Here is a 21,184-nt window from a genome sequence, read left to right on the forward strand (position 1 = left end):
AATCTCAGAGTGAGATGATCTGGTCCTACCCATTCCTGAACATCAATTCATTCTACTATTTTCCTGAAAGGCGGCCATCCAGCCTTCTCGTGGAGACCTCTAGAATGGGGGAAGCTTGTTTATGTCTGAGATAGGCCATTCCATTTGCGGAGCAACTCCACTGGTTTGGAAGTTTGCTTCCTTCACTTGACAATTTGTGTAGTTGATGCTTCCACCAGCATACGTCTCGACTCTTCACCTGTGTCTTATCCTTGACTGTTCTGGTCTGGGTCTTGATCCTTTTTTGCATTGGTTTTGGTTTTGTTTTTGTTCTTTGGTGAGGCAGTCGGGGTTAAGTGACTTGCTCAGGATCACACAGCTAGTAAGTGTCAAGTGTCTGAGGACAGATTTGAACTTAGGTCCTCCAGACTCCAAGGCTGGAGCTTTACCCACTGTGTTTTCTGGCTACCCCCTTGATCCTTTTTTAAAGTTTATTTTTTAAATGTTTTATTGATGTTCTTTTCTTCTTTTTCACATCAAATCTCTTTTACTAATTACTCCATGTACCCTAGAAAAAGAACTTTCCCTTTTAGTCAAATAAGTGCAATCAAGCAAAAACCTACATTGGCCATGTCTGAAAACATCTGCCTTGTTCCACAGCTGCAATCTGTCACCTTTCTACTGAGGGGCAGGAGACATGCTTCACCATCAGACCTGGGATGTTGCTGTTGGTCGCTACATTGATCACAATTCACCAGTCTTTCAGTGTTGTTTTTCTGTACGTTGTTGTAATTATCTCCTGATTTTACTGACTTCACTTTGCATCTAGTTACATTTTCTCCCCAGGGTTCTTTGAATCCTTCATATTTGTCATTTTTTTTTACAACACAATAATGTTAATTATATTCATTTACTGCAGTTTGTATGGCCATTCCCCAGTCACTGGGTACTCACTTTCCTTCTAGTTGTTCACCACCGTAAAAAGCGGTGCTATAATTACTTTTGTACATATGGGACTTCTCACTCTGTCTTTGACATGTTTGAAGCATATACCTAATAGAACTATCATAAATGATGGCTAGCCTTTACATAGTACTTTAAGATTTGCAAAATACTTTACAAATACTATCTCATTTGATTCTCACAGTGACCCCGAGAGGGAGATACTATTATTATTCCTGTTTTACAGATGAGGAAACTGAGGCAGGCAGAGGTTAAATGACTTGTCCAGGGTCACACAGCTAGTGAGTGTCTGAGGGCAGATTTAAAAACAGGTCTTCCTGATTCCAGGTCCAGTGCTCTACCTGATGCTCTACCTAGCTGTTGTTTGTCCTTCGTTCTCAAAGAGGACCATGAAGTAGGAAGGCGATGACTTGCAAGTGAATTGGATTTAAGTGAGGGAGGGCTGTGCAAGGTCACTGGCCTCACTTTCTCCTCTGGAGCCATCTGGGTCCAGTGGCAAGATATAGACCACGATGACTGGAAATGGCCCCCATCCCACCTACCTGCGACATAATAAAGGATATATTCAATTTAATGACTTTAAAAATATAATTCCAAATCATTTTCTAGGATGGTTGAACTGATACACAGTTTTACCTGTAATGCATTAGTGTGCCTGTTTTCCCACAGCATCTCTGTTCTGATGCCCTCTGGTGTTTTTTATCCTGCCAATCTGATCAGTATAAGGTAATACCTCAGGATTGCTTTAATTCACATTATCTTCATAAGTCCTTCATAGAGGATCTATCCAACATTCTATTCAACGTACTCTAAGTGTTTTAAAAAAATATTTTGTGCATGCCAAAGTAACATTCAGACAATCAGTGCTCTCTTACTGAAACACTATGACCAGCCACAGCTTTTCTAGCAGTGCATATCATGGATGTCTTTCATGTCCCTTCCTGAATGCAAATCATGAGCAGTGTATGATACTATCTTTTCACATTGTCCATGTTTCTGACTTTTTGGATATCATAATGGTCCATAATTTATGGCCGTATAGCACCACCAGAAAAACACTAGTGTTTGTTGGCAGTAGAATGGAATTAGAGCCAGCAGCGACCTTAGAGACCACTTCTCGGCCATCTCCATATCATGCTGCCTACTCTCCGGCTGTCTCCTCTACTCTCTCCATAAACTTGAACTCTACCCTTCGGTCTCCCACTCTGATGGGTGAGCTTTCATTGTATCTTGCCTAGAACTAGGTCTCTTCACGTCTTCTTGGCTATCACCACATCATGCCAACCTCACCCTTTCCTGCGTCCTTTTATGTATCATCCTCCCCCTTCAGAATAAAAGCTTCTTGAGGCCAGGAACTGTATTATTTATTTTTATGTATATCTGCAGAGCCAATACAGTGCTTGGCATGTAGTAAACACTTAAAAAAACATTCTTTCTTTTTCCCTTCTCCCTTTCATCCCTCCCCAAACCCTCTTCCTTCCTTTCTCCACAATTTCCCAAGTATCATTCATCCCAATCTTCTTTTCCTGTTCAGTTCTGGGCCCAGATTGTTGCTTATCTGCAAAGCCTGTCCAAGATATACGTACTGAATGATAGACTAACTCAATGGACCATCCATCCAACTGTACATCATAATCTGAGCAATATACATTCTTCACCCACTTTTGTGTGTTTCTTCCTATATGGATTAATAGGCTAGATATGCTAATGATTAATGCAATCAGCACATGTCATCCAGAAATAGGAACATCTGGAAAAACTTCACTATTTATAGGGAATCTTTTTCTGCTTTGAATGCTACACAAGGTATCTTCCATAACAATAGTCAACACCTTTGGTGAGCATATGTGCCAGTTTATGTCCAACATAACCAGAAGATCATTGATCCAAGTTATTTCCATGGTTGCATTTATCAAAAAATTTTATATGATTCTAACATATAGACAGGAGACAATTTTTTCAAGGGATAGCACTTAAAATTGTGCTTTGCTCTACAGAGGCTAATGCTTCTTTATAGTCAACAAACAATAAATGTGATGACATTTTATGTTCTCTATACCTTTCCATCAGTTGTTAGACTGTGAAGATGTGGCCTGCTGTGGACAGTGACAGAAACTGCCTGTTTCCTTCTCATATTTTTCTCAAGCATGATGTCAATATAGTCAATGAACAATTCTTAGGATAACATTTTATATCTGTTCTTATAGAGGTGAGAAAGGAGGCTTATGGGGTGGTAGTTACTGTGAAATCAGTCAGGTTTTTTTTCTTATATTAAGCCAAAATATGCTTCTCCTTAACTTCTACCCAGTGGTCCTAGCTCTGACTTCTGAGGCCAAATACAATAAGGTGACCCAGGAATTCTTGACCTGGTGTCCAAGGACCCTAAAAGGATTGTGGGGAGCTTTCAGGGGATCCAGGAGCTTCAAGGAAGGGGAGTAAATTACATCTTCCCCCCCCCCAATAGAATGTATTTCCTTTGTGATCCTATGTATTTTATTTATTTATTTGTTTGTTTGCTTGTTTGTTTATTTGTTTATTTGGTGTTAAAATATTATTTTAAGAAAGAGTCCTTAGGCTTTATCATACCACCATGAGAAATGCTTTTGGTGAGTCTGCTTGTGATTTCAATATGAGAAACATAAAAAAGAGTTAAGAAATCAAACAATGGGCATTTAGTAAGCATCCCCTGTGTGTGTCAGGCCCTTTGCTAGATGCTGGACATAAAAAGTAAAAAAGAAAGGAAGAAAGAAAGAAGGAAGGAATGAAAGAAGGAAAGAAAGAAGGAATGAAAGGAAGAAAGAGAGAGAGAAAGAAAAAGGAGACAGTCTCTGCCCTCAGTGAGCTTATATCCTATCAGAAGACAATATGTAAGTATACACATACTCATACACATATATAAGTATCTACAGGATGTAGGGATAGGGACAAGACCTATGATTTCATTGGCATGGGGAACTACCTAAATGAGGAAACAATCATCAACGGATGTCATTGCCTTCTCTGCAACTTGTCCTTTTAGAGAGTTGCCTAGGGCACTGGGAAGTTAAGGGACTTGCCTGGGGTCACACAGATGGAGTCAAAGACTGTCTTCCTCACTCTGAGGCCAGCTCTCTATCTGCTACAACATGCTGCTTCTCATGTATAAAATATAAACAAAATGAATGCAAGGCAGTTTGGGGAAGGAGGGTATTCGGCAGCTAGAGGGGGTGGGTGAGCAGCAGGGAAGGTAGTGATCTAGCTGAGTCTTAGAAAAAAAACAATGGAATCAATGTAATGGAGGTAAGAATGTAAGTACTTCTTTATTGGGGATTAGGGTCAGCTCTCTCTCTGTCTCTCTGTCTCTGTCTGTCTCTCCCTCCCTCCCTCCCTCCCTCCTTCTCTCCCTCCTTCTCTCTCTTTCTCTTTCCCTCTCCCCTTCCTTCCCTTCTTCTCTTTGGTCTTCTCTCCCTCTCTCCTCTCTCTTTCTCTTTCCTTTCCTCTTTCCCTCCCTCTCTCCTTCCTTCTCTTCTCTCTCTTGTCACTCCCATCTCTCTATCTCTTCCCCATCTCTCTCTCTCTCTCTCTCTCTCTCTCTCTCTCTCTCTCTCTCCCTCTCCTCTCTCTCTTTCTCTCTCCCTCTCCTCTTCCTTCTCCCTTCTCTTTGTCTTTCTCTCCTCTCCCTCTCTCTTTCTCTTTCCCTTCCTCTTTCCCTCCCTCTCTCCTTCCTTCTCTTCTCTCTCTTGTCACTCCCATCTCTCTATCTCTTCCCCATCTCTCTCTCTCTCTCTCTCTCTCTCTCTCTCTCTCTCTCTCTCTCTCTCTCTCCCCTCCCTCCTTCTCTCTCTTTCTCTCTCCCTCTCCTCTTCCTTCTCTCCTTCTCTTTGTCTTTCTCTCCCTCTCTCCTCTCTCTTTCTCTTTCCCTTCCTCTTTCCCTCCCTCTCTCCTTCCTTCTCTTCTCCCTCTGTCACTCTCTCCCATCTCTCTCTGTCTGTCTCTCCCCATCTCTCTCTCTCTCTCTCTCTCTCTCTCCTCTCTCCTCTCTTCTTCTCTCTCCTCTCCTTCCCCTCTTCCTCTCCTCTCTCCTCTCCCTCCTCTCTCCCTCTCTCTTCTCTCCCTTCCTCTCTCTCCTCTCTGTCTCTCTCTCTCCCTCTCTCTCTTCCCTCTCTCTCTCTCTCTCTCTCTCTCTCTCTCTCTCTCTCTCTCTCAGAGTGTATGGTATATGTATGATATTACAGACTGATTTTCATCTTGAGATTCCCTGGTAGTTAGATATGAACTAATTGCCTTCTACGGCTCTAGCCTTTACAAGAACATTCCCTTTGCCCTCTTTAGGTAGATTCCAGGGAGAAGGTTGGATGTACGGATTTGGACCTAGGCCAGTACTGGTACTTCTGATCTTTTGGGCTATGGCCCGGAAAAATCTGAACTAAAACTAAGTCCACTAAACAGGTTCCAGACCTTGTCGTACTGCCCACGGATCCTCTGGACTGTGAATAGCAGGAGGCTGACCTGGTATGATGGTTTGCTTTGAAGGAAACCATATGCTCCAATGTCACTAATCATATTACTGAGCTTCTTAGTAACCTTCAGTGGATCCCTAGTGCCCAAGAAATAAAGTCCAAACTCCTTAGCTTGGCATTCAACAGCCTTTATAAACAGAATCCAGCTTGCCATCCCAGCCTCAGCTGCCATCACTTCCTCCAATCTAACTAAAGGAACCTAATCTCTGGTAAACCCATGCTTTCTCACTTTTGCACTTGGCTTATGGAGCTCCTCCTGCCTGGAGGGCACTCCCACCAATTCTATCCCTTAATTATATAATTAATTATATATACAATTCAAAGTCTGCTTTCTCCATAGAACCCTCCCTAATCTCTTCCACTCATTTTATTTTTTTTTTTTTGGGGGGGGAGGCAATCAGGATTAAGTGACTTGGCCAGGATCACATGGCTAGTAAGTGTCTGAGGTCATATCTGAACTCAGGTTCTCCTGACTTCAGGGCCTCTATCTATTGCATCACCCGTCCCATCTCTTGCTCTTTAAATGGTCTCTGAATGTTCCCTTCTCACTTTTGACTCTTGGAAGGCTCAGCTCAGGCAGCCCTGTCGGTCTTTTCTCATTCCCCCACTTACTTGTTCTATTCCCCCCCACTTCCCATTACTTAGTATTTATTTTTATGCCTTTAGTATTTGCTCATGTGGAGGGTGAAAGATGAAATGACTAAAGAAACAAAGGTTTGATCTTCCAAGCATATCGATTTATTAAACAATGCATGCCAATTGCCTAACAAAGCAGGGCCAGACCTCCTCAGCTTAGATCTAGACTCTGAATACAGGGGGAAACAGACTTTTTTTATATATTAAAAGCAATTAATCAAATAAAGCTAATTAATTAAAAGAAAACAATACAGCATTAGGTAATCTAATTTCTAATTGGAGGAAAGCTTAGGGATTTTCCAGGTTGGAAGGGTGAGAGCAAATAGGCATAATTCCCTGAAATCAGAAAAAGAGGTGTCCCACTCCCTGCAAGTGTCTGTAAACAATCAAAGGAACATGGAAACAACAAGTGATTGATCAATATAGGGCTAATTTTTGGATAAGACATGTTGGTTGCTTGAGATGTACAATTGTGAGAAAATTCCTTTCATCAATCTTTGAACTGACAGGGTTTCTCATTAGCATAAACTAGGTCCTTAGTTAAGGGTCTTTAAGCAGTAAGCAGAGGTGGTCCAGCTTCTCAGCTGCATAGGACTAGATTCCAATAATGCAGTAAGGTTTTCTCCCAGTTCCCACAATTGAATAAAGTTTTCTCACAAGACAGAATTTGGACCAGATCCATAATTGAATAGAAGGAGAACTGAGCTAGCTCTAACATTGAGTCACAAGATGGAGCCAGCATGGTTCCCTCAATTCCAGATACCTGATTCCTGATTCCCAGCCCAGTGCTCTAACCACTGCACCACTTAGCTGCCCTTGTGTTCTGAGACAGGACCAAAATAAGGCTGGAGAGGCAGCTGACAGGAAGAAGGGGCTATGGGACCTCACATGTCCAGCATTCCCTGCAGAGGCCTCTTCCTCTTCTCCCGATGCTGCTCCTACCTTAAGCCTTTCACACTCAATCCACCTATTTCCTCATAGAGTCCCAATAGTCTGCCTCTTTAGGTAGCTTGCCTCCTCATCATAATGTGAGCTCAGCCAGGATCAAGGCTCAGTAATGAGTCGGTGGTTTGTTTTCCCCTACAGCATGTGCTGTGCTGAAAAGAGAACCCGGGGAAACCAGAATGTTTTCAAGTCAAGGATGAATTCATTGTCATTCACTTGCCCTATTTTAATGGCTTTCTTTAGTGTGTTTATAGTCATTGCTGATTTCACGTTTGTTCCTCCCCTAGAAACTGGCTCAGATCCTGAAGTTTTTATGTTTACAAAACTGCCATTTACTTCCTTAAGAGTTACTTATGGAAGAAGGCCCATAGGAGCTATAGGGGTTTCTATGATCTTATTAGCGTTGATTCTCATTCTTGCAGGTGGGGAAGAAAAGAGGATTATGGGATTGTTCAAGCTGTCTCCTAGCATTGGAGCCTTCCAAAATTGCAGCCATGCTTCTTACTTTTTATTTTTAAATTTTTTTTTTGGTGAGTGCAGTTGGGGTTAAGTGACTTGCCCAGGGTCACACAGCTAGTGAGTGTTATGTGTCTGAGGCTGGATTTGAACTCAGGTCCTCCTGACTCCGGGGCTGGTGCTCTAACCACTGCGCAACCTAGCTGCCCCGAGCCATGCTTTTTAAAGGCATCCTTTTAGATGCACTAAGCTGACTCTGAACCATGAGTCACTGAGAGGCAGTGTGGTGCCGTTGAATGAGTACTGGAGTCAGAGTCAGAGGAGATGGGTTCAAATCCTGCCTCTGCCACTTCCTACCAGTGCTTACTATACTGTGCTATATACCTGGTACATAGTAGGTGCTATATAAATACTCATTCTCTTCCTTTATCATCATAAAACAGAGAATGAACTATTAATAGGAAGACAGCATGGCATAGGGGATAGAGGGCTGACCTTAGAGACAGTTTCCTCTGAAACTGCCTATTTCATCATTTCTTATGAAAACTATGAAAAAAAAGCTACTATAAATATATATGTATAAATGCATATGTAGATGTATGCATGTATGTGTGTGTATATAAATATATATTATGTATATATATATACATATATATATATCAGATATGGGTTCTTTTCTTCTTTCTTTGATCTATTTCAGGGTACAGAACTAATAGTCAGCTTACAGTTTGGAGACTATTTCTGCCTTACCTTTTAAAAAAATTTGAGATATTTACTGTTCTTCAAAGGGCAGCTAGATGGCACCACAGCACACAGAACACAGTGTCTAGGGTTGGGAAGACTCATCTTCCTGAGTTCAAATCCAGCCTCAGACACTTCCTAGCTGTGTGACACTGGGAAAGTCACTTCACCCTGTTTGCCTCAGTTTCCTCATCTGTAAAATGAACTGGAGAAGAAAATGGCAAACCACTCCAATATCTTTGCCAAGAAAACCCAAACGTGTTCATGAAGAGTCAGAAACAATTGAATAACAAAAGCTCTTCTTCAGTCCTGTGCCTGTTCTTCTATTACCCTTGTTTTGCAATGTATCATTGACAGTAGCTCCACAGTGACATCACTAGCTCTTTTGGTCCTTGAGAATGCAGTTCACCTGTATTGGGCAAATGGAAGTCATGAAGGGCAGTTGGGTGATCTCCTACTATCAACTTTTTTCTTGGGTGTCAATGCCCTATTAGCTACTTTTATTCTGTTCTTTCCAATCCAAAAGCTGTTCTCCTTGACCGAGAAAACAGAAGCCAAAGACCAATTGAACAGCTCTGCCTTTTTCCCATTGTCCCATCACAGTCCTGCCTTACCCCTAAACTACATATCTGTTCCTTTTTCATCCTCCTCTTTCTGATGTAACTTTTTTTTCTTTTTTAATAAATGTTGCTTTTAGCTTTTGTAGCCAGCATGAACCCAGTCTGAGCTTTGGCACAGCTGAAACTGATCTTATAGTCGTATTTTGTCACAACTTTATACTCTTCCTGTTACCTGCCCTTTTTTCTGTCATCTTGGTTGGTGAATTCCCTATGCGTCCACATTGCTTTAGTATAATTCTCCTCACCTCTTAACATCTACGAACTGAGAGGATTGGACAAGATCATAGTGTAATGCATACCACCTAGCACCAGAGGGCACATTGGGGTATCCACCAGGCCCCCTGTCCTCTCTCTGGCTTGCAGTTACCTGTCACTCACCTCTTGGCTCCATCCTTCTATTGGTAGTATCATATTGGTGGTCTAGGGGTTGTGTCTGGGTCACCCAATCAGACTTCATTGCTTGTTTTTCCCTACTTCATGGACAATTCCTTTTTTTGTTTCTTTATATCCCTGGCTGGGTGCCTCATTACTTCACCATCTCCCCACATCATTAATAAATAAAGCATTTAATTAGATAATAGGTAATAAAAGCAGAAGCATTACTTACGTGTACCATATTGACATAGTGCCTAGCACATACTAAGTAGGTGTTTAATAAATGCTCATTGGTAGTTTGATCAATAGAGTGTATTTTCATCTGATCCCAAGGTCTAGACCCTCCCCAAATCAGAAACTCCTTCTAGACTGAAATCCATCCATCTCCCAGCCTGGGAATGAGAATGTTTGGACTCCCTTGGCCATCACACATCCGTCTTATCCTGTGATTTCTCCTCACTTTCAAAAGCTTCAGTGGACTTTGGTCTGTTCTGTAGGCCCTAGCTCTGCTACTGATAATATGGTCCAACAGCTATACACCACATGGTTTGCCTGTCACAGAGCTGATGTCTGCAATGGCAAGATGATAGGGGTGGTTTCAGGTGCCGTTCTACATACACCCTTCTCTCTTCCCCTTGGAGAGTGTGACATCCTGTATCTGACCTCCCCACTCAAGTCTGGCAGCTGAGGCCTAGCTTAGGCACACCTACTAAAATAAGATGATCAGAATCCTAGATTTAGAGGGGAAAGAAAATTTAGAAGTTGGTTTTGTCCAATCTCCTCATTTTATAAATGGAAAACAAATCCAGAGATGTGAAATTGTCTGTTTGAGCTCACACAAGCCATTTAAAGCCAGGTTTTCTGGTCCCAAATCCAGTGTTCTTTCCACTATACCTCACCAAGGTGGTGTCTAGCTCTAAATTCTATAATTTATGAGTTATTATCCTCCATCAAGGAGGTCAGATGGTATTGTGGGTAGAGAATCAGCCTTAGAGCCAGGAGAACCTGGATTCAGATTCCACCTCTAATGTATACTATGTGACCCCAAGTAAGTCACATACCTCTCAGGGATCTAGGCAAAGCACAAATACTATGGGCTTAATAAATATTAATAAATATTTAAATTAATTAATAAACAAAAGTAAAAATTAATACGTATTAATAAATATTTTAAAATTAATAGAAGGTCAGTGCTACCATGAACTATGTGCGCAGTGAGTACTCATAGATTGTATTTCACTGAGCTATCAGGGAGGGAGGGGGCAGCTAGGTGGTGAAACGGGTGGAAAGCCAAGCCAGGAGTCAAGAAGACCTGAGTTCAAATTCAGTCTCAGACACTTACTGGCTGTGTGACCCTGGGCAAGTTATTTAACCTTGTTTGCCTTAGTTTCCTCATCTGTAAGATGAACTGGAGAAGGAAATGGCAAACTACTCCAGTATCTTTGCCAAGAAAACCCCAAAGGGGTCACGAAGAGCCAGAAACAACTGAAAAATGACTGAAATGACTGAACGACAACAATCAAGGAGGGAACCTGAGGGTCAAGACAGATTAAATGATCAAAGCCAGGCTGTTCCCCTGCTAAGGTTGAGTGATTAAGTGTAGGAAAATAGATTTGTGTATTTCCAGGGGCAGGCCCACCCTACTCTCAGGAAATAGCTGGCATTAGAGAAGCTAGACAGGTGCAGGGAGTCAACACCAGCAGAGAACAGGCAGTGGGTACTCACACCTCAACTGGGGAAATTACCAGCAGGTATAATGAACCCCATTAGAAGCCAGCTTTTACTGGTGATTCTCCAAGGCTGAGCCTTTTCCTCTAGAAGTACGGATCTACCTTTGTTGCTGTGCGGGGACTGGAATGAAGAGAAGGGCAGGACAAAGGGAGGAGTGGAATTCCGACTCTCAATGGGTTGGGCCCTGGTTTTTCTTTCATATCATGTGTGAGTTTAGAGAGAATCTCTGCAATTTCCTCCCAGGGGAAATTAACTAAGGATTTAGGCTTGTATACTCATGTTCCAGGGGGTGGATGGTTCAGGGAACCTCAACTTGTCCTCACTGATGTGGAATTGAAGTTTGAAAATCACTCTAAGTCAGAGAGAACATTTTAGGAAGCTAGCTGGGATGACATTGCAACCCAGACTCTGCTGATGAGTGTTTGTCCGAGAGGTTTGTTTTTCTGAATACTACAGCAAGGAAGAGCCTGTAGGAAAAAAAACCTCTGAACCCAACTACAGTGTCTTTTTCTTGTTTATACAATAAAACCCTAATACAAAACACCCACCTATAACAAAAGTATTATTCTGTCCAACAGATTTGCCACTTAGCTTCAGCCATAGTTGCAGATCTGTTTCCATCCACCTTCACCATCTCTTTTGAAAATTATTTATCTTTATTCTGATCTTGAACACCAAATAAAATGAGCATTTCCATATACATAGAGCAGAAAACAGATTATTCATGAATTTGAGTCTGTTATGCACAGCTTGCTTTTCTTTTAAAATATTAAATATATTTATATTAATACAAAATATAATAAGCTCCGTCTCTACCTTTCAGAGTTGTCCTGTTTGTTATTCTTGCTTTCCTTCTGTTCTCTTCTGTTCTCTTTTGAAAGAGATGCTTAATAAGCTCCTTCCTTCCTTCCTTCTTTCTTTCTTCCTTTCTTTTCCTTTCTTTCTTTCTTTCTTTCTCTTCCTTTCTTCCCTCCATCCATCCATCCTTCCTCCCTTCCTTCCTCTTGCCTTCCTTCCTTTTTTCTTTCTTTCCTTTTTCCTTCCTTCTTTTTTCTTTCTTTCTCCTTCCTTCCTTCCTTCCTTCCTTCCTTCCTTCCTTCCTTCCTTCCTTCCTTCCTTCCTTCCTTCCTTCCTTCCTTCCTTCCTTCCTTCCTTTCTTTTTCTTCCATATTTCCTCCTTTCCTTCCTCTTTCCTTCTTTTCTTTTTTCTTCTTTCCATCTTTCCTTCATTCTTTCCTTTTCCCTCCTTTCACTACCTTTTCCTTATGCTACCCTCCCATTCACTGCCCTCACCAACTGGGGAAAAAACAGAAAAAAATTCTTTTAAACAAATATACGTAGCCAAGCAAAACAAATGCCCACACTTGCCATGTCAAAAACGTATGACATTCTGCATCTTGAGGTCACTATCTCTCTGTGAGCTAGCTGTGTATTCCTGGGTAAGTCACTTAGCCTCTGTTTTCCTCAGTTTCCTCATCTGTAATGGGAATAATAATAGCACCTACTTCCCATGGTTGTTGTGAGGATCAAATGAGATAGAATTTGTAAAGCACTTAGCACAGTGCCTGATAAGAGCAGGAGCTTAATGAATGCTTATTCCCTTCTTTTTTGTGGACCCCAGTCTCCTCATTTTTATTAATTTATATTTTATTGAAAGTAGTAAATTGGAGTCACAGAATTTGGGTTGAAATCCTGGCTCTGCCACTTGCTAGTTGTATGACCCTGGGCAAGCTACTTAATCTCTCTAGGCTTTAGGCTTTTTCTCATTTGTAAACTGAGGCCTCTGTGTTCCCTTGGAGCTCTCCATGTATGATCATATGTACTCCTGCTAATAATAATCAGCATTTATATGGCACCTACTATGTGCCAGGCATAGGACTAAGTGCTTTACAATTATCTCATTTGGTTCTCACAACAGCCCTACGAGGTAGGTACTGTTATTATCCCCATATTACAGATAAGGAAACTGAGGCAAAGAGAGGTTTTGGGTTTTTTTTTTTAAGTGACTTCTTCAAGGTCACATAGCTAATAAGTCTGAAGCTGGACTTGAACTTAGGTCTTCCTGACTTCAGGCCCAGAGCTATATCCACTGGGGCCACCTAGCTGCCTAATATTGACTAGCCAATATTAACCAGTTTTCTTAATTTAAGAAATTAAAAAAAAATAAATTCAAGAAATTTAATTTCTTAAGAAGTTTTCTTAAGTTTTAAAAAGATGGGGCTGAATTAGATAATCTCTAATGCCCCTTTAGCTCTAGGTGAGCCTGTTACATCCTGAATAGAATTTACTCTTTCACTTGGCATTCAAGGGCCTCCCCAGTCTGGTGCCACCCTATCTTTTCAGTCTTCTTGCTTATGACTTGTCTTTATCTACTGTGCCAGCCAAAGTGGATGGTGTTGTGTACCTTACCCTATCTTGCCTTCACTTTTACCTGTCCTTGAAAGTCCAGCCCAAATGCTTCCTTCCTGATGACACCTGCCTCCAGCCTGCTATGACATTGACCTTTTCCTGGCATAGAATTTCATTTTGCTCGTAAGGGACAGCCATCTCCACTAAAGGACCTGAGAAAGGACTCAGATCTGGGAATAAACTGAAGACATGACTCAGGAGGGCTCCATGTCTGCCCAGCCAGAATTATATTCACTGACCTCTTCTCTCTTGGGCACCCAATTACTCGCCAGGGTAGAAAGGCTGACATTCTTTTGCTGATGATCAAATCATCACTGGAGGCCTCTCCTGCTGGTGTATAAGCTGAGAATAATTTGGCCCAGGATAGTTCTGAATTTCACAGGTGTGAGAATTGCTTGGCTAGGGAGCCTTGGGGAATCTGGATTAACTGCAGCTGTCTAAGAGTTACTTTTCCTGTTGGACCCTCTGTGTCAATTTAATACATCTCCCTGTTATTCCATGTGGTTCAGTGAAAAAAGTGCAGCATCTGGAGTCATGGCACCTTCATTCAAAACCTGGCTCTAATGCTTGCCACCTGTATAGCCTGAGGCAACTCACTTAACCCCCCCCAGGGCCTTGGATTTTTTTTTTCATCTGAAAAATGAGAACCTTTCAAGTTCCTTCTAGCCCTAAAGCCTGTGGTCCTAACTCCAGGGTAGATTGACCTGTTTGTGTATAATCTGAGGTAGGAAGACTTTGGGGATCTGCTATTATACAGGGTGTCCCAAAAACTTTTGCAGTTTAAGCCAAGTAGGTTCATCTGTGGGCAAAGGGGAAACTTCAGGGATGGGCTTCTTTTTACCCCAGGATAGAAATAGAGATGAATTGGTTTGCAGATCCTACATGTGGCTGAGAACATGGTTTTGAGATGATCGGACCATTCCCAACTAATGAGGTCTGAAGTAGAGATGTGAATACCCTTAAGCACTTTGGGCTGCATTCCTTAGATAATTGGAAACCACTGCCCATTTTGAGCATACAAGTGAGTGATGAGATTAAATCTGTGCATTAGGAAGATCAATCTGGCCATGAAGTCAAGAACAAATCGGAAAGATGGGAGACAGGAGGCAAGGAGACCGGGTTAGAAGGCTACTGCAGTAGTTCTGATGAGAATTTAAAGAGGGTCTGAGCAAGATTGATGATGGTGGGGGGCAGAAAGGAATGTATTATTGAGATAAAAGTGAGGAAGTGGTGAGTGGAGGTGGGGGGTGGGGAGGGAAAGGGAAAAACCAAGGCTGATTCTGAGATGCTTGAGCCTGTAATCACTGGAGGAATCAATGGAAATATGCGAGTCAAGAGGAGGAGCAGGTTTGAGGAAATAGGAAACTCAGATTAGAATATCATTAATTAGCAAGCATTGATAAAGTGCCTTCTATCTGTCAGACACTGACTAGATCAAGTTTGAGCTGTTGTGGCTGTTTCTATCTCCATGCCAGCCAGTATAATAGGTATTGTGGCAAAGGGCAGCTTGGTGGTGGAATCAATAGAGCCCTGGGCTTGGAATCAGGAAGACTCCATTTTCTGAGTTCAAATGTGGCCTCAGAAGCTTACTAGCTGTGTGACCCTGGGCAAGTTACTTAACCCTGTTTGCCTCAGTTTCCTCATCTGTAAAATAAGCTGGAGGAGGAAAGGGCAAACCACTCCAGTATTTTCTCCAAGAGAACCCCAAGTAGGATCATGAAGAAGGGGACACGACTGAAAAAAATAAAAAGAACATTTTGGAAAATTGATGTTTGGTCTTGAAGGGCTCTTACAGACCATCTAATCCAGCAGGCTCACTTTACAGATGAGGAAGCCAAGACTTATCTTATGTGTATGACGTGAATGAATAATTATTCACAAAAAGATCCAATTAGTTTTTTCTTGGGTGTCTTAAAATTCTGTCATCTAATACTGGCCTAGACTCTGGTTCCTCATCTATAAAATGAGAAGGTTGGTCTAGTGCTTAAGATCTCTTCTAGCTCTAAATCATAGGATAATTTTCCTTCTGCATACTGAATAATGACCCTAAAGCAGCCCCATACTAGTCTGAGAACCACCCACCATTTATTTGCTCTCACTACTCCAGAGCTTGGTGAAATCTCCCCTCTGGCGTCCTGCTGTCCCAAAGCAGTGTTAACTGGAGAAAAGCCAGAATGTTCTGAAGTGTCCTGTGGGCACTGCTTGGTTTTAGAGCACTGTTAATAAGCAATGTTTCCTAGCATCCTGTTTAATTCATGGGGAAACCAAGGGCTGAGTGGGGCTCTAATTGATGCTACATTTAGAGGGAGAGCAACTCACTAAGTAGCTGAATTATGAAGGTTTGTTTAAGCTGAATAATTTGAAATTAAAATTTTCGGCACCTTGCTTTCTTAAATCGTGAAGTCAGATATTTGGGAGTTGTAAGTGCTGAAAGAGGCAATTCTAGAAAGCCTCATAAATTTACTAGGTGTTCAGATATTGGTCTAGATTTCAGGGTTTGTTTTTGCACATGAATATATGAAGTTATGGGGTTGGGGTAGAAGATGTTTTCCACAGATAGTATTGCTTTTGTACCATTTGTTTATCTTCATGCATTTAAAAGTAAGGGGTGCCAGGGAGGGTCACTTATGGTAAAAAAAAATCTCTATGAAATGAGGAATCTGCACCTAGCTCTGGCTCAGGAACTAATTCCCCAACATATCCCATTGAAAGTCCCAAACCTGTGGAAGAGGTCTAGGACGGGTGAAGGTATTAAAAAACAAGAGACCAGGAGCCCCTTGGATTTCACCAGTGCCAGTAGAGGGCATCAGGGGCCTCACTTGGGACCAGCAGATGTACAGATCACATTGTAATAATAAGAGGAACATTGAGATAAAGTTTGAGCACACAGGTCAAAATTTCAGCCATTGCAGGAGGCAGTGGGGTATTAGTCAGTCAACAAACATTTATTAGACATTTATTATGTGTCATGCATTGTGTAAACCTACTGTTGGACTTTTTACCTCCAAAGCCAGTGTTCTCACTCTTGAGATTCCTCTGCCCCAATGGCATCCTCCTCAGACCAATGAACTCCTACCCGCAACCACCACTTCAGGAAGTGACCAGCCCACTTGTGCTCACTTCTTTCCTGGCTACATTCCAGATTCTCTGGACTTTTCCACGTTGGCCCTATGTGTATACCTTTATCCCTCCCCACTTTCTAGGTCCCTTTTATGTGCAGTATTTCCTGTCACTGCAAGCTTCTTAATGGTAGAAACTATCCTCTTTTTTGCCTGTATTTTTATTTCCAGTACTTAGTATAGTGCTTAATAAACTCTATCTACCTATCTATCTATCTACCTATCTATCTATCTACCTATCTATCTATCTATCTATCTCTATCTTTCTATCTATCTATCTATCTATCTATCTATCTATCTATCTATCTATCTATCTATCTATCTATCTACCTACCTACCCATCCCATGGGGAAACCAGCAGAAGAAAGTCTGAGATGAGAACTGGAAGATGGAGCACCAGTTTGATGAGATCAAAAGGAAGTAGATGGGAGACAGTGTCTGAAGGATACTCAAGACTAACAGGTATATAAAGGATAGCAAAGTACCAGGTCAGGGGTGAATGGGTAAGTGATTGGCATTTGTGAGTATGAAAGCATTAACCTGACAGCCCAGCCTGCTCACACTGGTTTTTAAAGGGCTACTTCCTTTCCAATCCCTACTATGTGACTGAGTTCCTGACAATGCTTTTTGGTGTCTGGTACTTCACCTGGGCAGACAGCCTAGTTTGCTGCTGCTGCAGAACAATACCTCAGGTTGATTTCTCGTGTAAGATAATTTGTAAGTCACCACTATTTCGTGTGGTCCATGCTGCCCTTCCTCCTGGCCTTGCTGCAAGCAGACTTCCCTCTAGCTTTGGACATTTTTCCCTATAGACTCTGTTAATGGGTTTTTGCTTCCCCATCTTATCTGGTGTTCTTTCTTTCTATGCCTGTACATTTCCATGCTCTAGAGTTAGGGTCAGACCAAAAATCCCTTATTCCCCTTCATGGGGATGGGGACCCAACAGTTGACTTCAATAAGATGTATGTGTGTGACAACACATACTGACTGGTATTGTCCCAAAATGGAATTCTGCCAATGGTGCCAGTAATTAGACGCTGCTGGTCCAATGTCCAAAGCTCCTAACCCTAGGGCAAGGCGCATACAGCTCTCACCAAGGTGTATGAAGGGGAAAATAAGAGCTATAAGGAACAAGTTAATTTTGTCTAGCAGTTTTTACCACAATTCATTTCTGCCCAAACAGGGTAATCAACCAATCAATCAGTAAGCATTTATCAGGGCCTGCTTTTTGCCAGATACTAGGGATAGAAAGTCTAAAATGAAAAGTCCCTGTCTTTGAGTAGTTTCCATTGTGGAGGAGCAGTGGGAAACAGGGAGAGGAGGGAGAAAGACCACAACATGTATTGCTTATCTGTCATGTACAAAAAAAACCTCAAAACAATTGTGGAGATCAGCAAAGGCCTCATGTAGAAGACAGTGTCTGAGCTGAGCCTTACCTTTAAGGAAACCATAGGTTCCCGAAGGCAAATATGAAGAAGGAGCCTTCCAGGCATGGCCCATGCAAAGACAGTGAGAGAGGAGCAGGAATGCCATGTATGAAGAACAAGAGGATGGCCAGTTTAACTGGACTGTGGAGTACGTGGGGAGGGATAGCATTCCTGTGAGTGATAGCTCCAGTGACAAATGTGGGAGAACACCTTTGGCTACTGAGGGTACAGGACCCCCTGCCTTCTAGAGTGGTCAGCTGTCCAGTAGGACTCACAGGGAAAGGAGCAAAGGATGACCCCTGCTTACAACCGTCAGCATCGCTCAATGGGGGTCAGCATCTGAAGCCATGTAAAAAATGTGAAGATATGTTTGAAGGGCTGGAAAGCTGGAGGCAAGATTAGAGATGACATAATTGTAGTAAGCCACCATAGGCAGAAATTCCTGCCTCCCTGAGGGTGAAGGCTAAGCAGGTATAAATCAGTGTGTGCATTATTTGCTTACATCATCCTTCTAATATCTCGGAGCTCTTTACAAGGAGACAAGGAGAGGTAGTAACCTCTATGCCTGAGAGGCACCATTCAGAGCAGCCCAGCCTGGTACTTTCAGTCCTCTCCTGTCATCCACAAGTAACCCCTACTCTTGGTTCCTGAACATGCTTTTCAGCACTGGCTCTCTCTCACTCTTTCTCCCCCTCTCATTTCTTCTGTAAAAGGAGAACAGTGGACTAAGTGATCAATGAATTTACCCTTCCCCCTCCCCCTCCCCCAAATTGGACATCCTGGAACCTGAGGAGTGTTCATAGGTTGTTGCCATGGGTTTCTCTTTTGGCTGCAGGAGGGGATTTCATTTTACCTACCTCTTCTCTGCATGATCTGAAGTTGTGCTGGAAACCTGGGGTAGGGGATGAGCACTGGATTTGAATTCAGTGGCTCTGAGTTTGAATCTTGATTCTGCTATTTACTTATTGGTATGATCCTAAGCAAATAGCCTCACCTCTCTGGGCCTCATTATCCTGCATTTATAAAACGAAAGGGTTAGATTATATGACCTCTTAGATCTCTTCTAGCTCTGAATCTTGTGATCCTAGTATTTTTGCAGGAAGAGTATGGGGAAACAGAGATCACAAGTAAATGTTTCAGTGCATATAATTCTTCATTTCAGATTATACAATTCAGTATAGAGAGAAGAGCACTGGACTAGAAAGTCAGGAGATCTGGGTTCTAAACCTATATCTGCTACAAGATAGCTGTGTGACCTTGGGCAAGTCACTTTTCTTGCCTTCCATTTCCTTTTAATATTAAGTTTAGTACACATTTATATGAATTTAATATTTGCAAAGGGCTTTCTTCACAACAGTTCGATGATGCAGGTCATGTAAGCATTATCCTTTCCATGTTAAAAACAGAGAAAACAAATATGGAGAAGTTAAGGGAAATGTCCATGATTGCCCAGTTTGGGAGTATCTGGACTTGAACTCAGCTCTTTTCTCACTGCACTACCCTTTCTCCTTATTTGCCAAATAAGAACATTATAGTTGATGACCTGTCACATTCCTTCTCATGGAGACATACATCTGAAACAGAGACTATTTTGTAAGCTAGAAAGATTTGCAATGATTGTCTAGCCCAATTTCCTCCATTTAACAGATGAAGAAACTGAGGTCAAGAGGTAAAGTGATTTGTCTAAACGCATACAGGTACTTAATGGGAAAGCTAGGACTCGAACCCAAGTCTTGATTACAAGCCTTGTCCTCATTCCACAGCACCACTTTCTGAGCTTTTGTGACCTATGATTTATCCTCCCCCTTTCCTCTCCCAGTGTTTTTAGATTTTTATATGTGGGAGTTGATCAGCTTCTGAAGAAATTGACTAGTCCATGTCCTTGAAAAGCCACCATAGCCCCATTTCTGCCCATAAAGATTGACAGAAATGCCCTTCATCCCCCTTCACTGTGTGTCCAGTGGGACTAACTGGGTTTGCTATGGCAGTGTCTGATTGTTTGATTGGAATGGCACCACACAGGACTCTTGGCAGTCATTTCATTTCTTCTTGCTTGTGGACTTCAGGGTGATGGGAATTGGGTTTGATGGTTTATTTACACATTTGCACAGATCCACACATAGCTATGGGGCAAGCTTCTCGTGCTTCGTTGCCTATTTGTCATAAGTCGATTAAAGCTCTGAAATGATGAAAGCTGCCTTGGCTGTGTGGAGGTTAGGCTAGATATTATGGCTCCTGTTATTTACTGGCCAGTTCTCTAATAGACTGTACTATACAGTCTTTACATGGTGGCCAGGAATGAGCTCAGGACACGGAATGAGAAGATTGAGGTGCAAAGCTCAGCTTTGTTACTTACACATGGCTTTGGGCAAGTCATCCAAATTCTTTGTGCCTCCATTTTCTCATCTATAAAAAAGCAACTATAGTACTTGTGCAACATATGGGGTCTTTGTGAGGAAAACACTTTGTAATCTGTAAAGCACAATATAAATGTAAGTTATTAGAATTTATTTTATGTTCTGGTCTCATCTTTTCAATGTGTGCACATCTTATCTACCCAGAGGTGGAGATGTTAAAAAGAATTTGAGTTGAATTTCATTTTTTAATCACCAAAAATCTGTCTTTTCTTCCTCTTACTCCATTCCCAATTGCAAACAAAAGAAAAATAAGACCCCAGTTATAAACATGTGTAGTCAAGCAAAATAAAGTTCTACATTGACTACGTCCAAATACATATACATGTGTATACACATACATACATGTGTTTATAAAATGTATGTGTATTTCCTTCTACACTCTGAGTTTTTCACCTCTCTACCAGGAAGTGGGTATCAGGTTTTGTCATTAATTCTCTGCAATTATGATTGGTTGTTATGCCAATCAGAGTTCCTAGGTCTTTCAAAGTTGTTTATCTTTACAATATTTTTGTTGTTGTCATTTTGTTTTTTAGTCATTTCAGATGTGTACAACTTGTCATGATTCTATTTAGGGCTTGTGTGGCAAAGATATTGGAGTGGTTTGCCATTTCCATCTCCAGCTCATTTTACAGATGAGGAAACTGAGGCAAACAGGGTTAAGTGACTTGCCCAGAGTCACACAGCGAGGAAGTGTCTGAGGCTGGATTTGAACTCAGGTCTTCCTAACTCCAGGCCCAGCACTCTGTCTACTGTGCCACATAACCTATTGGTGCTATTGTGTAAATTCTTCTTCTGGTTCTACTCACTTGACTTTGATTAGTTATGCAAATCTTCCCAGGTTTCTCTGAACTATCCCTTTCATAAATT

At 41.8% G+C, this 21,184-nt stretch overlaps 1 protein-coding gene across 9 annotated transcripts in view; it reads left to right on the forward strand.

Moving 5' to 3' along the window:
- XYLB (xylulokinase) overlaps positions 1 to 21,184 on the forward strand; it is a 225,140-nt gene that overhangs the window by 126,987 nt on the left and 76,969 nt on the right. The window contains exon 16 of one of the 9 annotated variants that reach the window (XR_013485845.1): positions 3,642 to 3,809. The exons of the other annotated variants lie outside the window; for them this stretch is intronic. The gene's annotated coding sequence lies outside the window, so the exon portion shown is untranslated. The remainder of the gene's footprint in view (positions 1 to 3,641; positions 3,810 to 21,184) is intronic. 9 annotated transcript variants of the gene reach the window in all.

This window comes from Phascolarctos cinereus, unplaced genomic scaffold (assembly GCF_003287225.1).
Source record: "Phascolarctos cinereus isolate Bilbo 61053 unplaced genomic scaffold, phaCin_HiC Scaffold_4;HRSCAF=312, whole genome shotgun sequence".
In the NCBI taxonomy this organism is placed as follows: Eukaryota; Metazoa; Chordata; class Mammalia; order Diprotodontia; family Phascolarctidae; genus Phascolarctos; species Phascolarctos cinereus.